This window comes from Leucoraja erinacea, chromosome 13, assembly GCF_028641065.1.
Source record: "Leucoraja erinacea ecotype New England chromosome 13, Leri_hhj_1, whole genome shotgun sequence".
Taxonomy (NCBI): domain Eukaryota; kingdom Metazoa; phylum Chordata; class Chondrichthyes; order Rajiformes; family Rajidae; genus Leucoraja; species Leucoraja erinaceus.
Window position 1 is genome coordinate 8,828,281 of NC_073389.1, and position 20,793 is coordinate 8,849,073.

Consider the following 20,793-nt stretch of genomic DNA (forward strand, 5'->3'; position numbering starts at 1 on the left):
CAACTCCCTTTACACTGGCATCAGCCAATCTTCCCTGTCCCGCATGCAACTGGCCCAAAACGCCACAGCGAGACTCCTGACGGGCACCCGAAAAAGGGACCACATCACCCCGATCCTGGCCTCTCTCCACTGGCTCCCTGTGCGGTTCCGAATAAATTTCAAGATCTTTCCTTATGTTTACAAAGCCCTTAACGGGCTTGCCCCCACCTACATCAAAAGTCTTCTCACCCACCACACCACCTCCATGTCCCTCAGATCGGCCGACTTGGGGTTACGAAACATCCCGCGGTCTAGGCATAAGCTCGGGCGACTGCGCCTTTGCGGTTGCAGCTCCTAGACTATGGAACAGCATCCCTCTTCCCATTAGAACTGCCCCCTCCATCGACTCCTTTAAGTTGAGACTTAAAACTCATCTTTACTCTCAAGCCTTTCTTGACGTCCTCTGAGGGAGGGCTGTATGTATATATGTATGTATTTAAACTATGAACAACTGTATAACATTAGTACCTCCACCAATGTAAAGCACTTTGGCAAAGGAGAGTTGTTTATTAAATGTGCTATAGAAATAAAAGTGACTTGACCTGACTTGACTTGACGCCCTAATCTCACTCCCTCTCCCTCCAGACGCAACAAGGACAGAGTTCCCCTGGTCCTCACCTTTCACCCCAACAGCCTCCGCATCTGACACATCATCATTCGACATTTCCGTCACCTCCAACATGATCCCACAACTAATCAATTCTTCCCATCGTCTCCACTTTCCACCTTCTGCAGAGACCATTCCCTCCGCAACTCCTTGGTTCACTCATCCCATCCCATTCAAACCACTCCCCACCCCCCCAGGCATTTTCCCCAGCAAGCACATTAGATGTAGCACCTGTCCTTACACCACCTCCCTCAACTCCATCCAGGGACCCCGACAGTTCTTCCAGGTGAGACTGAGGTGCACAAGTACCTCCTCTCACCTCATCTACTGCATCCGGTGTTCCTAATGTGGACTCTCCTGTACATTGGCGAGACCAAGCGTAGACTCAGCGACCATTTCGCTGAACCCTTGCACTGGGTCTGCCAAGGCCCACTGGATCACTCAGTTGCTATCCACTTTAACACCACAACCCATTCTCACACTGACCTTTCTGTCCTGTGCTTCCTCCATTACCAGCATGAGGCCACACACAAATTGGAGGAACAGCACCTCACATTTTGCTTGGGTAGCTTACAACCCAGAGGTATGAACACTGAATTCTCCAACTGTAGGTGACTTCCACAATCACCTCCCCCCCCCCCCCCCCCCCACCTTCCCCACCACCCCCCATCCCCCACTAAAATCCATTAACCAGTTACATAGTTTGCAACTTGGGCTCACACCGGTCTCTAGACAACAATCGACATACCTGGGAACCTGCTTTGTCATTCATCTGTTGCTGCCCCACCGCCCAAACTACAATCATTCCAAACAAGGGTCTTGACCCAAACGTTCCCTGCGGAACTCCACTTTTCACAGACCTCCAACCTGAAATGCCAAGGACCAGAAGGTGAGATGAGCTAAGTTGAAAGGAGATTTGAGGGGCAGGATTCTCACACACAGAGCGGTGGGGACCTGGAACATGCTGCCAGGAGTGGCGGTGGAGGCAGACATGATGGTTTAAGATGTTTGTGGATAGGCACATGGATATGCGGAGAATGGAGCGATATGGATCATGTAGAGGAGATCGGTTGAACTCGGTATCATGTTCGGCACTAGGACATGTGTTGATATGCTGATCACGCAGGTTTTCCCATGGTCATCTGCTGCTCTTTATCCCTCCGTTCACTCCAGCCATTGGCAGGGAGTGTTTTGATGGACTGTTTGAAAGATACAGCATGGAAACGGCTCTTTCTACGCTGGCCATCAAACACCCTTTCACACCAGTTGTGCATTACCCACTTATTCATCCACTCACGGCAAACTAGGGGCAATTAACAAAGGCCAAGTAACCTACGAACCAGCATGACTTTGGGGTGTGGGAGGAAATCCACACGGCCACAGGGAGACCGTGCAAGCTCCACACAGACAGCAGCCGAGGTCAGGATCGAACCCAGGTCTCTGGCGCTGAGAGGCAATGGCCCCACCAGCTGTTGCTAAAACACCACCTGATTTCCCCACATATACCAGGTCATGTCAAAGGTGGACTGCCCGGTAATTCTGGCTGACTGGCTATGATGAGAAAAACATAATGGATAAGTTCCTCACTCGTTTTTGGAATCGCTGCTGGTGGGCGCTCTTATCATATGAAAACGACTGCAGCTGCCACTTCCTTTCGTAGAGAACAGTGGTGTTAATTAATGTGAAATGGAAGCTATTTCTGCTGCGATTCCAATCTAGATCAAACAGTTTCTCGCTAGCTGTGCAAGCTACACTGTAACAAAGGTTCCCTGTGCAACATCTCCACTGTTAGCCTGTGAGCAGGACTAGAATAACATTTTAGTTTAAGGTAGACACAGCATGCTGGTGTAACTCAGCGGGACAGGCAGCATCTCTGGAGAGAAGGAATGGATGATGTTTTGGGTCGAGATACCTTCCCCCGATTCTCAATCTGAAGAAGGGTCTCGACCCGAAACGTCACCCATTGCTTCTCTCCAGAGATGCTGCCTGGCCCGCTGAAGTCAGATTTTTGTGTCTATCATCGGTACAAATCTGCCAGTCCATGAAGTGAGGATGCTTAGAACATAACTGAGTGAGATTCCCTGATGGAATTGCCTTATTCTACTTAAGGCTGTTGTTTTCATTGCAAACTTGCTCAAGATCTGACCACTTCAATTCATTAAAGTAGAACATCTTTATCAAATACTGGCTTCCAAGCATTTGTAAATTCATGGAAATATTTTGGAGATGAGACAAATCATCAAGAGACCACAACAGAAAAAAACACAGTTATCTGCAACAATTGAGAAAATATTATCATTCTCCAGAGAACAGTGGAGGTTAAGGGGAGATTTAATAATGATGTTGCAAATTATGATGTGTTAATAAGGTGAGTGATGGATTGCAACCTTGTCGTGGTTGGGGAGCTTGTGTGTCTCAGTGACCCCTAGAGCTATGCCAGTGGGAGATTCGTCTCCTGTTAGGGTCTCCCATGCTGGACAGGCCGAAGAGTAGAGGCGAAACGAAGAGCGATCCACTGGTCCTCCAGGTTGGAGATTGAGCACAGGACGAACAACCCTGTCTCGTGAAACAAATATGTTACGGAAACAGCAACTGAAGGAATCACCACTACTGAGTGGAGGACCTTCGTTGCTGCCCTACATGCCAGGAGGCATAATAGGCAGTAAGTAGTAAGTTGTTCCAGCAGAGATGGATTGGTACCCGAGGCTATGAATTCAGGGTAATACAACCTGAAGGAGGGCAAGTGGAGAAACATGTTTCAGCGATATATTAAAAAAAACACAATTGCTGCAGTTTCTCGGCAAGTCAGGCAGCATCTCTGGAGAAAATGGATAGGTGACATTTCAGACTGGGTCAGCAACCTGAAGTGTCACATGTCCATGTCCTTCAGATATGCTCCCTCATTCGTGGAGTTACTCCAGAACTTTTCTTTGGTAAACCAGCATCTGTAGTTCCTTGTTTTTCCTTTGCTCCATGTGATGAACGAAATTTCGTTCAGACCGAAAGTTCTGAATGACAATGGAGGCTACTTTACTTTACTGATGTGAACTATCCAAACATTGATGGAAGTAGGTTTAATAATAACTTTCATATCCAATGATGTGATTACTATCCCCCCAACAGTGAATGGAAGACCTAGGTTTAATAATAGATAGCTTTTCATATCCAAAATCTGAATTGGTAGGATACATATATACAATAAAACTGTCCCCCACCACAGTGAGTCCAGAGTCTCCTCACTGGCAAAGACCGTCTCTTCCCTCCTCTTCTCCCTCTGCGCAACAGCATTGATATGCAGAGGGATCTTGGGGTCAACGTCCAAGTTAAATAAAGCATTCAGGATATTTTTCCCAGGGTGGAAATGTCTCGATGGCATAACTTCAAGTCTCTTGAGGGGCAAAGTATAAAGCAGATGTGAGGGGCAAGTGTTTTTATACACAGAATATGGTGGGTACCTGGAATGCACTATCATGATGGCGAAGGAGGCAGATATAATTGGGGCATTTAAGAGGATTTTAAACAGATATGCAAGGAAAGGAAAATGTATCATTTTGTTTAATTTAGTTTAGTTTAGTTTAGTCTAATTTAGTTTAGTTTAGAGATACAGCATGGAAACACACCCTTCGGCCCACCGAGTCTGCACCGACCAATGCATTAACACTACCCTACACACACTGGGGACAATTTCACATTTCCACCAAGCCAATTAACGTACAAGCCTGCACATCTTTGGGGTGTGGGAGGAAACCGAAGATCTCGGAGAAAATCCATGCAGGTCACAGGGAGAACATACAAACAGCACCAGTAGTCAGGATTGAACCCGGGTCTCTGGCGCTGTAAGGTGGCAACTCTACCGCTGCACCACCATGCCGCCCAAAATGTCGGCAGAGGAGATTAGTTTAACTTGGCATCATGCTTGGAAACCATATTATGGGCCGAAGGGCCTGTTCCTGTGCTGTACCATTGCATGTTCGAAGTTCTATGCATCAGCCTGGCCAGAAGGGGACAACATGGCTCCTTCTATTTTATTTTTTTTTGATGATCTATTCCACGGAATACCTCAAAAATGCACAGAAAATAATTTGTCATAAAGCTTGTGTTAGTTAATTTGTTTTAAGTGAAAGGAGAGAATTTCATCCTATTGCAGCAGAATGTAATCCACAACCATTATTTATAAAGCGATGCTATGCTGCATCCATAGAACAGTCTCCATGGTAACGCTGAGCTATCTTGTGCATGGCAGATGCTGGTAAAAGCTAAACCCTGCAAAATGACTGGAAAGTAATTAAACAAAAGGTTGGATCAAGTTGTGTGGATGATTATATTGAGCAGCTATAAGCATGGTGGGAAATAATCCCAATGTCAGGTGAAGGCAGCAGCATCCCGTCTCCCTGTATGGAACATTACAGCACTGGGGGCCCTATACTAATGGAACCATTTCAGATAGCCTGCCTTCCCAGTTTGTGTTGGGACTCACTAACTCCAGCTTGTGTTGGTTCATTCTATGGAATTCTCTGCCTCAGAGGGCGGTGGAGGCTGGTTCTCTGGATACTTTCAAGAGAGATCTAGATAGGGCTCTTAAAGATAGCGGAGTCATGGGTACTGATTGGGGATGAACAGCCATGATCACATTGAATGGCAGTGCTGGCTCAAAGGGCTGAATGGTCTACTCCTGCACCTATTGTCTATTGTCTATTGATGTAATGTTAACACAGCTTCTCTTTGCACACCAATGCTACCTGGCCTTCTGGATATTATCAGCAACTGCTGTATTTTCTGTCTCACTGGTTCAGCATTCAGTCTCTCCTCTGTTCTCGTTCTGCTTCCTCAATTTACCTCTTCACTAGTCAATTCATCACTGTCTCTCAACCGGCAACAATACCATTGAATCATTCCATCGCTCTTGGTCACCATTCAGTAATTGTTTGTTTTCTCTTCTTTATCCTCTCCACCCCTCTCCTCTTTTTGCATCTTCGACCTGCTTGTTCTGAATAATTAAATGACAATGAGCTGAAATATTAACATTCTTTCATTCTCCATACATAATGCTTGACATGCCAAGCATTTTTGGCATTTCTCTTTCTGTTGCAGAAAATATACATTTTCAGATTCAGATTCAGATTCAGATTCAATTTTAATTGTCATTGTCAGTGTACAGTACAGAGACCACAAAATGCATTTTCTGCTGGAGTTGGATATTATCTGTTAAGGGCCTGTCCCACTTCGGTGTCATTTGCGCGTAATTTACGTGACATCATTTAGCATCACGATACACGATGCGCGCGTCTTGCCGCGCACGTGATGAACGCATGGTGCGCATTACGCGTGCATGGTGACGTAGGCATGATCACGCGGGCGCCCCAGAATTTTGGGATGTACAAAATCTTCATGCACCATCTGCGTAATACTGAAGGGGGCGCAGACCTGTGTGGTATGGCTGCCCAGCCTGCAGCTGTTCGTTTTTCACTCTTTTTTTTATTTTTAGTGAGTTTTAGTGTTTTGTTTTTGGAGTTTTTGGAGTTCTAGTCTTTTTTATGTGGGGGGTTGAGGGGGGGGGAGGGGGAAACTACTTTTCAGGGTCCCTACCTGGTCGGAGAGGCAGCTTTTCTCCGGGCTGCACCTTCGACCCATCCTCGCGGCCTACCAGCGGGCCTGGAGCGGCGTTTCCTGAGGGGACTGCCCAAAACCTCGGCTTCGGCGGCGGCACAGTGCTGGAGCGGGTCGCCGTGCTGGAGCACCGGTGAGCTGAGACCGCCAAGAAAAACATTGTGGAGCTGCGGGTCTATGGAGCAGCCAGCTGCGGCGCTGAACTTTAACATCGGGAGCCTGGGATCTCTCGCTGAGATCGTCAGTGGTGGAGCTCCATCCAGCGCGGCCTTGTTGGCTTCGGAAGCTGCGGTCTCCAGTAAGGAAGCCGGGCTTTTCCAGGCATCGCAAGTCACTGAGAGGGTTCTCCCGACGTCGGAGCACCATCACCCGGCGTGAACGGCCTGGAACATCGGGCCTCCATAAAGGCGACTGCGGAGGCCTCAATAGGCCCGACTATGGGTGGACATGGGATGGGGACTGGACATTGTGCCTTCCCTCATAATGGGAACTATTGTGAGGGGATGCATTTTAAGTTTAAATCTCTTTACTATTGTTATGTCTGTATTCTTGTTTTTAAGTGCTGCATTGGCAAGGAGCATTTCACTGCACCGATGGTGTATGTGACCAATAAAAAACCTTTAAACCTTTGAACACGCAAATGACGCCCAAGTGGGTCAGGCCCTTAACTCTCACCCTTGTTTGCCACTTCCCACATTCTTGCTTCCCCATCAACAGAGTCACACTCACATTCCAATAATGATATTAAAACGTGAAGGAAGGAACTGCCGATGCTGATTTAAACCGAAAAAGCTGGACGAACTCAATTGGACAAGCAGCATCTCTGGAGAGATGGATCAACACCCTTCTTCAGACTAGTCAGGGGGAGGGGAAACGAGATATATAGACGATGACGTGATATTAAAATGCAAACTCTTCCTATCCAAATAAGGTTCACTGCAACCTACTCACATTGCCTCATCTCCCCCACCCAAAGAGTTTCTTGGTCATCCCACCATCATTTCAAAACATGATAGCCTCAGTATGAAAGCACATCACATACACAATTGCCGAGGGAGCAGAACAACTCAATGCTTCAATGCCTCTAGTGTCTGGGTTGACGTTAACCCGTAACATAATGCTCTTGGTAAGTCTGATGCATCTCAGACAAGAGATTCCCTGTGAGAATGAAATTACCTCACCATTTAGCAATAATTGGCTCTTTTTTTTCTAATGCCCATGAAAACGTCTGATTGTGAATTAATGAACTAAGAAGAAAAGTCTATACATCCCATGGAGCCTGTTCGTAATTCTAGAAGATCTCATCTTACCTTATATTCTACCTTTTGGGCAGATCCCCATAATTCTTGATGGCTACAGTGAAATAAGAAGATAGACCCAAAATTTCCTGAGTAACTCAGCGGGACAGGCAGCATCTCTGGAGAGAAGGAATGGGTGACGTTTTGGATCAAGACCCGTCTTCAGACTGAAGTAAGAAGTCTGGACAATGCGCTCGCCCTGAGTCCACCGGATTATGCCAGGACCCTCCATCCCCCAATTCACAATTCCCCGTCAATAAAGACATCCATCTTTCCCAATTAGACTGGTATTTCCGATGACTCCTGAAATACAGCAACGTGGCAGAGACCCAGCCCACATCCAGTCAATGATTTTTAAAAGGTCAACTTAGTCGAGGTGAATGTGTGAGTCTCTCTCACTCAATCCCTGGGGTTATGGCACTGACTCCCAACACCTAGTCCTTCCATCACAACCCCACAAGACATTTGACAGGTACATGGATAACATGCGTTATTTCCTGGGAACATTTGCTTGATAATTAATCCGTAAGTGATGACATTAAACATACTGGATAACCACACCAGTGATTCTAATGGAATGAATTGAGGAGTACAACACACTTAAGCCCTTGTCCCACTGTTCGAGGTAATTCACGAGTTCTCCCGAGTTTTCCCCTGATTCGAACTTGGAGAATGTCCGTAGCGGGTCCGTAGGTGTTCGTGGATTTCTCATAGCGGCTCGTACGTGTAAAAAGTAACAAGTTTTTTCATCACAAGTATTTCTTTACTCGGGGACATTTTTTACATGGATGAAAAAATGTCACGAGTTTGCCGGTTGTCCCGAGTACCTACCGTTACTCGTACGAGCCGCTACGAGACATCCACAAACTCTTACGGACCCGCTATGGACATTCTCCGAGTTTGAATCAGGGGAAACGTCGGGAGAACTCGTGAATTACTTCGTACAGTGGAACAGGGGCTTTACATGACTATGCAGCTATTTTGTATTACAGACAGGGGCTAAATTCCACACCAGATATGTTTTAAATTGTTAACTACAATCATCAGCATTACACGTTTTTAATAGCCATTTTCTGTGTGTGCTTTCCTGCCATTTTGTAAACTGGTACTTTTCTTTTACCTTGCAATAAATAATGTTGTGAATGTTACCATGGTGATTGCTGTGTAGAGCACAAAAAAATCATCTCTTTCCGACTTGCAGTAAGCAGTCCCTCTTCTGCACTCAATGCTAAAGTCTCTCTCGCCTACACCGATCATTAGCACCAGCCACTGGCTCAAATCATTAATTCCCACCTTAGGAAGCAATTACAAAGGAACCAGATGCAATAGTTTAAGTTACCAGGCGATTTCCAGCAATTCTATACGCTATTCCTGCCTCAGGTTTGTGCTTTTATCCCTTCAATGATTCCTTTGTGACTGTGCCACGTTTTTTATTTCAGATTTCAGTGGCATTTGTAGCAATGAATTGGATGGGCAGCAGTGTGGTAGATTTCAATGCTCAGTTGGTAGATGTGGGAACTGATGTTCTTCCTTGGGAATTGGAGATAAACTGGTCGGCTCAGAAAAGTGATCACTTTTGGGTGAAATCTAGTGGATGAAGAAACCCGATTCTCTCAGTTACAATTCGCATGATCTTGTTAACCTTTAGTCAATGGCTGGTCAAATGAAAGAGTAGGAAGGAACTGCAGATTCAGGTTAATGGGAATGGGAAGAGGAGTTAAGTGTTTAGCAACCGGGACATCTGTCCGCCCGAACTTGCATAATCTCCCCATTGCTAAACACTTTAACTCCCCCTCCCATTCCCACATTGACCTTTCTGACCTGGGTCTCCTCCACTGTCAGAGTGAGGCCCAGTGCAAATCGGAGGAACATCACCTCATATTTCGCTTGGGCAGCTTACAACCCAGCGATATGAATATAGACTTCTCTAACTTCTAGTAACCCTTGATTTCCCTCTGTCTCCATCCCTTCCCCATCCCAGTTCTCTGACCAGTCTGACTGTCTTCCTGATTACATTTTATCTTTATATGCTTCATTGTCACCTTCTCCATCTAACAACGATCTATTCTCCATTCTCCAAGACCTTTGTCCCCTTTGATGTCTCGTTTTCACACCTTACCCTTCCATATCTCAGTGTCTCCCTCTCGCCTGACTCTCAGTCTGAAGAAGGATCTCGACCTAAAACGTCACCCATTCCTTCTATCCAGAGATGCTGCCTGTTCCGCTGAGTTACTCCAGCATTTTGTGTCTATCTTCAGTCAACCAAATGATGTCACTCTTGCCAAGCACATTATTTGCTTGTGCCATCAAAAATTGAAGTTCAAAGCTCCAAGATGCATCCATTAGGTGATTATTTTGCTTCAAGTCGGAACATATCAAGTGAGTTTGTTGTTTTCAACAATATTTCAAGGCACATTGTTGGCACAAGCAGACCAGACGAGACATGATAACTATCTGCCAGCCACTGATATTTCTTCCAAGGTCCATAGAATTTGCTGCAATGGGCAGTATTTCCTCCAGCATTTAGCTGCTGAGATACCCATTAAATGTTTCCTCAGCAGTGGCTCTGTGGAAGAACTCCATTACAGGAGACATTGGCATGTGTATGACTGGCCACTGAATGTGGGTTAGGAATCTTAGCACAAGAAGCGCAGATATGCCGTTGGTTAGGGAAGCCTACACACACCATATCTAACCTGGAGCTCTCTGATCTCCAGTCTCCCTCTTCCCTTTCCCTCAGTCTGAAGAAGGGTCTTGACCCGAAACATCACCCACTCCTTCTCTCCAAAAGTGCTGCCTCTCCCGCTGAGTTACTCCACCATTTTGTGTTTCTCTCTGATTTAGACACAGGCTCTGGTTTTCAAAGGCAGTCATCACTGAGACATGTAGCATTCTCCTTGCACCCATGCTCTGGTACCAGCATGGCTTTCTCCGTGCAAGTCAAGGGCACCCTGAGTTTCAAAATTCTTGCCACAGCACCTTTTTCTCAGGCGGCAGCAACAGATATCTGCCATGCTTAATATCAGAGATCACCCAGGCACCACTTGCAAGTAAATGATTTTTGCTTACATTAAATCCAATGGAACAAGTGGTATCTCGGGCCGTGGAAGATGCTGGCATTGTTGGTTTCCACACTGATGGAGGCAACCACTGATGCATTCATTTATTCAGTCTGTGGTCTCCCCTGAATAAGCCAGACCTTTCACCACGGCACAGTGACGCAGCAGTAGAGTTGCTGCCTTACATGGCCAGAAACCTGGTTCAATGATGACTATGGATACTGTCTGTATGGAGTTTATATTATCTTCCAGTGACCTCATGGGTTTTCTCTGGGTGTTCAGGTTTCCTTCGACATTCCAAAGATGTGCGGGTTTGTAGGTTAATTGTCTTCTGCAAATTCTCCCGAGCGTGTACAGTGAGTGAGGGGATCGCAGGTCGGAACAGACTCGGTCAGCCAAAGGGCCCCGAGAAAACACACGTGGTCACGGGGAGAACATACAAATGCCGTACAGACAAGTAACCGTAGTCAGAATCAAATCGGGGTCTCTGGTACTGTAAGACAGCAACTTTACCGCTGCACCACCGTGCCGCCTCTAAAGGGGTTGTCCCACTTGGGCAACCTAATCCATGAGTTCTGGCGAGTTTGCTCTCGACTCATACTCGCAGCATGGTCAACTCGAGGTCGTAGGAGGTCTTTGTAACTCTCCTTCATGTTTGAGAGTAGTCCCCGTGTACTCAAGGCCTCAGCTAGGTCGCGCCTTTTTTAAAAACACGTTGAAAAATGCACGCGAGTAAAAAAAGGTCGCCATGGAAAAAATCGATACTTTTTTTACTCGTAGGTTTAGTCATAGTAGGTCATAGTAGGTCGGCATGTTAGTCGTAGGTAATTGAGGGTAGTCGAAAACAGTCCAAGGTAGTCATAGATGGTCATCATCATAGTCCAAGGGAGTTTAGAAGGATGAGTGGGAATCTCATTGAAACATATAAGATTGTTAAGGATTTTGCCCCAGAACCAGGGGCCACAGTTTAAGATAAAGGAGTAAGCCATTTAGAACGGAGATGAGAAAACACTTTTTCTCACAGAGAGTGGTCAGCCTGTGGAATTCTCTGCCTCAGAGGGCGGTGGAGGCAGGTTCTCTGGATGCTTTCAAGAGAGAGCTAGATAGGGCTCTTAAAAATAGCGGTCAGGGGATATGGGGAGAAGGCAGAAACGGGGTACTGATTGGGGATGATCAGCCATGATCACTTTGAATGGCGGTGCTGGCTCGAAGGGCCGAATGGCCTACTCCTGCAACTATTGTCTATTGTCTATTGATATATCGAAATAACTTGAACATAAACATTGTACCAGGCTTTTCACACGTGACAATAAACTGAACTGCCAGAGAAACTGCCAGCTGAGTGAAGGCAGCAGACATTGGTTGCAAAGTGTATAATGTGACTCCTTGGCAGAGGAACTAGTTTCTGAAGAAGTTTGCAATAAAATTTCACAATCAAAAGTAAATGACCTGCCAAATATTACATCCTTAACGCCAGCATAACATGACATTAAATGGCCAAAGATTCCATCTTAAGCACTCAGTATTAGGCTCTGATACCCAGCAAGCTCAAACAGTCTATAAACATGTTCTCCCGGGGTGAAATAATGAATAGGCACATGAGACGAGTCCTGCATGTGCATTAGCTGAACCAATCCTATTCTTGACTTTGGAAAAGAAAGAATCAAAAGATAAAATTCAGCAAATGGGAAATGAAAACATGCTCAGTGCTTGTTGGCCAAGATGCTGACATAATTCCTGAAACATTCTGAAAACCTCTGTCACTTCAGTTAATCAATATTACATTAAACGACAAAAAGAAATCTTGTTTAAAATTGATTAAGACTAATTATACAAATATTTCCAGGTTAGCAGCATAAAATATTGATTACTTTCATGTCCCTGTGTATTAAGTGGGTCTACTGCAGTTGACACAATACCTGATCGACACATTTTTGCTGGAATTTCAGTTGATTAAGGTTATAAGTTTGCACCTATGGCTTAGTGCTGACATAGTGCCATGCATCAAAGTCATCCCAGCTCAGTTGATGCAGAGCAAAGAGACATAGATTGAATTTATGAAGCATATTACCACATCTTCAAGATGTCAAGCAGTTTGCAATGAATACATGACTTTGAAAGAATAACCACTGTTTTGCAGCCAAATAGAGGTAACTTGTACACAGCAAATCCAAAAAACAGTGATGAAGATGGATAATTGGTTCTTTGGTTTTACGTTCTACGTAGTGAGAATAATATTGGCAGGAGCAGTGGAAATCTTCTGCAAATGCTGCCAAGAAAGAATGGCATTTACAAGTTGATGTTGCACCGGTCACATCTAGCATGAACCTGCTTCAACCTGCCTTGACAGCCAGCATGTGTAGGAAGGACCTGCAGATGCTGGTGTACACCGAAGATAGACACAAACAGGTGGTTATGCTGCTGGCCTTGCCGAGGCATCTGGCACTGCCAATGAGAAGTGTATAGGAAGGAACTGCAGATGCTGGTTTAAAACAAAGAAATACACAAAATGCTGGAGTAACTCAGTGGGACAGGCAGCATCTCTGGATAGAAGGAATGGGTGATGTTTTAGGTCGAGACTCTTCTTCAGACAAGCTGACAGTCAGCATGGTGCATTGATATCACTTTTATGCAATAATTCATGAATGAACATCTTTGACAATCTCCAGCCCTTCAACGTTAAATATGTACTTGGGGTTTAGGTAAGACTGAATGCACAACCCTGCCTTGTAAGAATGCTTCTCACTGAGCCAAATCCATTATGCTACGCGTTCAAATAAGGACAAATAGGAGGAAAAGGAGGTGGCCATTTAACATCCACTGTCATTCTCTCAGATCATGGCTGGGGCATAACCTGTAGCTTAATTCCATAGCCAAGCCATTGACCCAAATTCCTTGTTATCTTTTGGATTGCTAAAATATACCAGTTAAAATTAACAACCAACAAAGCTCGAATGTAATTTGCCATAACAGCCAAACATCTAATGCCAAGTAGAAGTGACCAAACTTCAAATTTAGTTGTTTAGTCATTTTGGATTGCTAAAGCGGAAAGACAATATATGATTACCAGTTAAAAAGTTAATACAACAAAACACAGTGGAACCTAATTTTAGGTGCCATCGAATGTAATTTGCCAAAACAATAGAAAGAGGAAAAAGTGGAAAAATAGATGGTAGAGAGTAGAAAAACGTGAAGTGTGTATATAAAAAATAAAAAAATAAAAGTGGAAAGTAGAAATAGAAGAGAGGGCCCTTTAGAAGAGATTTTTCCAAACATCGAATGCCTCCTGTAAGTAGAAGTGTTATCCGCGTCTTGAATTGAATTCAGCAATCCTTCCGGCACCGCTGCATCACATGATTCAAAAAAGTCGATGAAAGGAGACCAACTTTTAAGAATTGGTCATATTTATCTATTAGTCGGAGTCTCATTTCTTCAAGGCTTGCTATGTCCATCATATTCCTAATCCACATTTTAACAGTTGGTGTGTTGTATTTTTCCAAAATTTAAGTATCAATTTCTTTCCAATTATTAACCCAAAATTAAAAAAAACATTTTGATCTTTATTTAAATTGGTATCTTCTATTATTCCAAATATAATCCATTCCGTTCTGGGTTTGATGATTACAAATTCATGATTACAATACATAAACTACAGTGTTTAGCGATATGACAAGGGAATAATGTTTAGTGCAAGGTAACGCCGGCAAAGTCTGATCAAAGATAGTCCGAGGGTCACCAATGAGGTAGGTACTAATGTTTCAACTATTCCTGTTTGTCCGCGGTTTTCAGTTGGTGAAAATATTCATTTTCTACCCAACTGGTTCTACTTAATACCTTGGGAGCTGCATCAAATCATGTTTGAGCTTTCTAAATTCTGGGACTGCAACTCCAGATAACTTTCTGGCAATGCTACTCTGCACTTATATACATATCCTTCCTCTGATACAGTATGCAGGGCTGCATACTGAGATGTAACCTACACTTTAAATAGTACCAGTCCCCTCATTGTACAATGACACTTTATTTTTTTATTATTTTCATACTTTAATGATCAATGCTCATGGACTTTTTGAGGCATCCACTAATTTCAGTTTATTTCCATTTAGAAAAGTAATCAGTCCAATCCTGTTTCGGTTCAAAGTCAGTGACCTTACATCTGCCAACATTTGCCACTGCCTTGCCTATCCACTCAATCTATTAATGCGGAATTCTATGCCTCAGAAGGCAGTGGCCAATTCTCTAGATGCTTTCAAGAGAGAGTTAGATAGAGCTCGTAAAGATAGCAGAGTCAGCGGATATGGTGAGAAGGCAGGAACGGGGTACTGATTGGGGATGACCAGCCATGATCACAGTGAATGGTGGTGCTGGCTCGAAGGGACAAATGACCTACTCCTGCACCTATTGTCTATTGAAATGTATGTATAATCAATGTCACCGTGTGTTGCCTGAGTCTCTCTGCCTGTGACTGTACCTCACCGTACTTGCACATTTGACAATAAGCTCAACTTGATTTTAGTGGACTTGATTTCAGAGATCATGTCTCAGAAGATTCCCACACGGGCCAGTTTCTTGAGAGGACTGGTGATTTTTGGACACGTGAGTTTGCTAGAAGCCATTTGTGATTAAAAAGGGATCCAGGCATCTAGACCAACTGAACTTAATTTGTGAAGCCTTAGCTCTACTAGAGTCAGAGTCATACAGTGTGGAAACAGGCCCTTCGGCCCAACTTGCTCACAACAACCAACAGGCCACATCTACACTGATCCCACCTGCCCATGTCTGGCCCAAATCCCTCTATTGCCTGTCCTATCTATGTACCTGTCTAAATGTTCCTTAAACATTGCGATAGTACCTGCCTCAACTAGATCCTCCAGTCATTCCATACAACCACTACTTTTTGTGTAAAAGAGTTACCCCTCAGGTTCTTATTAATTCTTTCCCCCATCACCTTAAAACAATGTCCTCTGGTTCTCGATTCCCCTACTTTGGGCAAGGGACTGTATGGTTACCCAATCTATTCCGCTCAGGATTTTATACACCTCTAGAAGATCACCCCTCATCCTCCTGCGTTCCAAGGAATAGAGTCCCAGCCTGCTCAACCTCTCCCTATATCTCAGGCACTCTAGTCCTAGCAACATCCTCCTAAATCTTCTCTGCACCTTTACCAGCTTGACATCATCATTGCTATAACATGGTGCCCCGAACTGAACACAATTCTCTAAATGTGGCCTCACCAATGTCTTATATAACTGCAACATGACCCAACATTGAAGGTGGAATCTCATATAGATAGGGTGGCATTGGTGAGACCAAATCTGAAGTATGGTGTACAATTTTGGTCGCCCAATTATAGGAAGAATGTCAACAAAATAGAGAGAGTACAGAGGAGATGTACTAGAATGTTGCCTGGGTTTCAACAACTAAGTTACAGAGAAAGGTTGAATAAGTTAGGTCTTTATTCTCTGGAGCGCAGAAGGTTAAGGGGGGACTTGATAGAAGTCTTTAAAATGATGAGAGGGATAGACAGAGTTGATGTGGACAAGGTTTTCCCTTTGAGAATAGAGAAGATTCAAACAAGAGGACATGACTTCAGAATTAAGGGATAGAAGTTTAGGGGTAACATGAGGGGGAACTTCTTTACTCAGAGAGTGGTAGCGGTGTGGAATGAGCTTCCAGTGGAAGTGGTGGAGGCAGGTTCGTTGGTATCATTTAAAAATAAATTGAATAGGCATATGGATGAGAAGGGAATGGAGGGTTATGGTATGAGTGCAGGCAGGTGGGACTAAGGGAAAAAAAAGTTGTGTCGGCACGAACTTGTAGGGCCGAGATGGCCTGTTTCCGTGCTGTAATTGTTATATGGTTACATGGTTATATGGTTAACATCTATACTCAATACTCAAGACTGATGAAGGCCAATGTGCCGAAGGCCTTTTTGACCACTCTATTTACCTGTGATTTGACTTTCAAGGAACTATGCACCTGCACTACTAGATCCCTCTGTTCTACATCACTACCCAAAACCCTACCATTCACTGTGTAGGTCCTGCCCATGTTAGACTTCCGTAAATGTAACACTTCACAATTCACTGTTCCAGCAATTCACAATTCCAGCAACCATTCCTCAGCTCACCTGCCCAACTGATCAAGAAACAGCTGTAATTTTTTGACAACCATCTTCACTGTCTACAATACTACCCACTTCAGTGTCATACTGTTTCCATCATTCCTGTTCTGTTTGTTTTTCGGAGATTGTAATATTAATTTTCTATCCAACTGGTTCTCTTTAATACCCTGAAAACAGCATCAAATTATATCTTAGGTTTCTACATTCAAGGGAACGCAACGCCATCTCGACCTGAAACATCTACACCTCCTTACCATCACTTGATGCTGCTCGACTTGCTGTCCTCCAGCAGTTTGTTTCTTGCTCCAGTTAGTTCAATCCTGCCTAAGAATGTAACTACTGGAGTCCAGGTTATATTCTTCCAATACCACGCTGCCCTGTTCCATTCTGCAGCCCCTTAACAGGTTAGGTGGTGAGAGGGAGTAAGATTTTCTTCCCATACAGGACCAGGGATCTCCAAGCACATAGTGTAATGGTAGTGATATCTCTACCACTCAGGGATCTAGGAGTACAGGTGAGTGGTTCCTTGAAGGTAGAGTCGCAGGTAGATAGGGTGGTCAAAAATGTGTTTGGCTCGTTGGCCTTCAGCAGTCAGAGTATTGAGTATTGAAGTTGAGAGGTCATGTTGCAGTTGTATGAGACCTTGGTGAGGCCGCATTTAGAGTATTGTGTTCAGTTCTGGACACTGTGTTATGGGAAAGATGTTGTCAGGCTGGAAAGGGCACAGAGAAGATTTACAAGGATGTTGCCAGGGATAGAGGGTCTGAGCTATAAGAGGTTGAGCAGGCTCTGAGAGGGAAAGAGAGAGAGAAAAAGGGAGAGAGAGAGAGAGAGAGAGAGAAAGAGGAGAGAGAGAGAGAGAAAGGGAAAGAGAGAAAGAAAGAGAGAGAGAGAGAGAGGAGAGAACAGTTTTGCTTGTAAACTGAGAAAGGAAGGAATCTAATATGTTTTAGGTTGCAGTAAAGGAGGACAGAGGAGAGAACAAAGTTAGTGTCTGAGGGTCAATACTAAGAGTCTAAATGACATTGGCAGCAGTGCTGCAGGATACGAGAGGGCAGTGGAGTTTCATTAATCACAGCTGATCAGCCTAGTGAAGATATAACTAGCAGATGAATGAAAGTGGAGGACAGGAGAGAAAACAATTGAAAGGAAAAAGGGTTGAACAAATCAATGTGAAATGGTAGGATGTGCTCCCAGAGAATTTTATAGCCACAGCTTCTATAAATCTGAAAAATAAACCGAATGCTGGAATTGCTCAGAAGGTCAAACATTATGTGTTAAGACAAAAACAAATTTAACCTTGTAGGCTGATGATACTTAATCAGATCTGATGAATTCTGCTACAGAAGAGAAACTCTGTTTATTTTAAATTGTTGAATATAGAACGTGGAACAATCCAGCACAGGCCATTTGGCTCACAGTGTCTGTGCCAAAGATGATGCCGAGACTAACTCTTATCTGCCTGCACATAATCCATATCCCTCCATTCCCTGCATATCCATATGCATATCCAAAAGTCTCTTAAATGTCACTATTGTTCCTTCCTCAACCACCACCCCCAACAGCATGTTCTAGACACTCACCACCCTTTGTCCAGTACATCACCTTTGAAATTTGCCCATATCACCTTAAAGCTATGGCCTCTGGTATTTTTTTTCCATCTTGGGAAAAAGGTAGACTGTCCACCCTATCCATGCCTTCCATAATTAAATATGTATATTTCAAACAGGTCTCCTCGCAACCGCTGACATTCCAAAGAAAACAATCCAGGTCTGTCCAAATTTTTCCTATAGCTAAATCCTCCTCATCCAGCTTTGATCCCTTGGCTTTGTGTATGTCTTGAACACAGAGAATATAGAACAGTACAGTACAGCTGAAGGCCCTTTGGCTCATGATGTCTGTGTCAAACATGATGGTTGCTTCAACTAATCTCCTTTGCCTACATATGATCCATATCCCTCCATTCCAGCACCCACATTTCCCTGTGTAAAAACTTACCTTGCAGGTTTACTTTATACTGTCCCTTTGACCTTGTGGCTAGACGTTGCCATTTCCACCCTGGGAAAAATGGGGTTCTGACTGTCTCCGCCTCTGTCACTTCGTAAAAAACAATCCACATTTATCTAAACTCTCCTTAAATATAATACCCTCCAGGCAACACCCCGGTAAATCTATTCTGAACCCTCTCTAAAGCTTTCACGTCCTTAAGGGACTTTCACGACCTAATCCACAACATTTTTTGCTCGTGGACATTTTTCATCATGTTGAAAAAAAGCTCCAATCCACTTGATGCCATGAGTGCCTACGACAAGCATCACGACCGCCTACGACCTACCTACGACCTCCTACAACCCCCCCGTGACGACCATACTGCAAGTATGAGTCAAGGGCAAACTCGGCAGAGGTCGAGAAGTAGGTTGTGAAAGTGGGACAGGCCCTTTAATGTGATGGGGTGATCAGAACAGCACACAATACTTCAAATGTGGCCTAATGAAAAATCCGTAAACTTGCAACATGACTTCCTGATTCCGATACTGAAATTCCCTCCTTTCTCCTTGAGTGGTCCTACATTCTCCTTGGTTACCATCGTGGTGTTAATGTAGCTGCTAAAAGCCTTGGGATTTTCTTTAATCCAACTCGTCAAAACCATTTTGTGGCCCCTTTTGGCCCTTCTAATGGCTTGCTTGAGTTCTGTCCTCCTTCCTTTAATCTTCCTCAAAGACATTGTGTGAGTACATCATCTTAAACCTTGATGCACATCCTCTTCATTTTTCTTTTCTTTTTTTTTCTTTCTTTCTTTTATTTATTAGAAGTAGAGTGCATTACAATAATATAAGCCAAAGATAACTTAATACATTTCTTGTACCATTTCATTTTTAAGCTTTAAAAAGAAAAAAAAGGTAAAGAAAGTGAGATAGAATAGTGAGTGCGTGAAAAAGTGATCAAGACAAAAAGACCCATAGGCGCGAAGAGTTAGAAAAAAAAGTTAAGAAGTAAGCCATAGAAAAGAAAAAAGAGAAAAAGAAACAGAAGCTATGTTAAAAGTAGAAAACAGAGCTGAAAGGGATATACCAACTTCGTATTTTTCCTCCCCCCTCACCAGGTCCTGAAACTATTTATTTTCAGAGTTCTGTTGCACCTTATACTTGTAGTAAGTCGATAAATGCAGGTTAAGTCTTTTGGAAGTGGTCTGATTTGCCTGCTAGAAGGAGTCTCATATCTTCCAGGTGTAATGTTTCGAACATATTTGAAATCAAATAAAACCTATTTGAAATACAAATAAAACTTACCCTAAAATTAAGAAATCTATCGCTTCTTTCTCCAATAGTTAATAACCCATCGTTTAAACCTTCTATTATAGATAAATCATTTGCACAATGGGAAAGAACAGGAATTAAAACATTCGGAGACATGTATGAAACTGGAAAATTATTATAATTTCAACAACTACAACTAAAATACAATTTGAGAAATAATCATTATTTCAAATATTTTCAAATATGTGACTATTTGAAAATATATAAACAAGAATATCATAACTTGTCCCCAGACTTATTGGACGAAGCAATGAATACAAAGGCCGAATCAGCTAATTTAATATCATACTTGTATAACATCATTCTAAATATAGAAATACCATCATCAGATGGAATTAGAAGAGACTGGGAACAAGAAATAGCTATAAAAATTTCGAAAGAGAGGTGGGATAAACATTTGCTATATGTGCATAAATGCTCGATTAACATAAGACACACTGTAATTCGATTCAAAATCTTACATAGACTATATTACTCAAAAACTAAAATAAGTAAACTTTTTCCTAATGTCTCCCCTATTTGTGATAAATGTCTATCCTAAGAAGCTACTATAGCACATTCATTTGTTGTCCGTGTAAAAAAATCCAAAAATTTTCGAATGAAATTTTTGAAATCTTCATAAAATTATTTAAAATAAAATTGATACCAAAAGCAGAATTGATTGTTTTTGGAACAATGGACGGAAGCTCTGAACTAACTGCGTTTCAAAAGAACCTATTTAATTACGGTTTAATAACGGGGA

The 20,793-nt window shown here is 43.3% G+C and overlaps 1 protein-coding gene across 7 annotated transcripts in view; it reads right to left on the minus strand.

The window, feature by feature from the left end:
- Positions 1–20,793, minus strand: part of frmpd4 (FERM and PDZ domain containing 4) — a 574,431-nt gene that overhangs the window by 56,033 nt on the left and 497,605 nt on the right. The gene's annotated exons all lie outside the window — the stretch shown is intronic.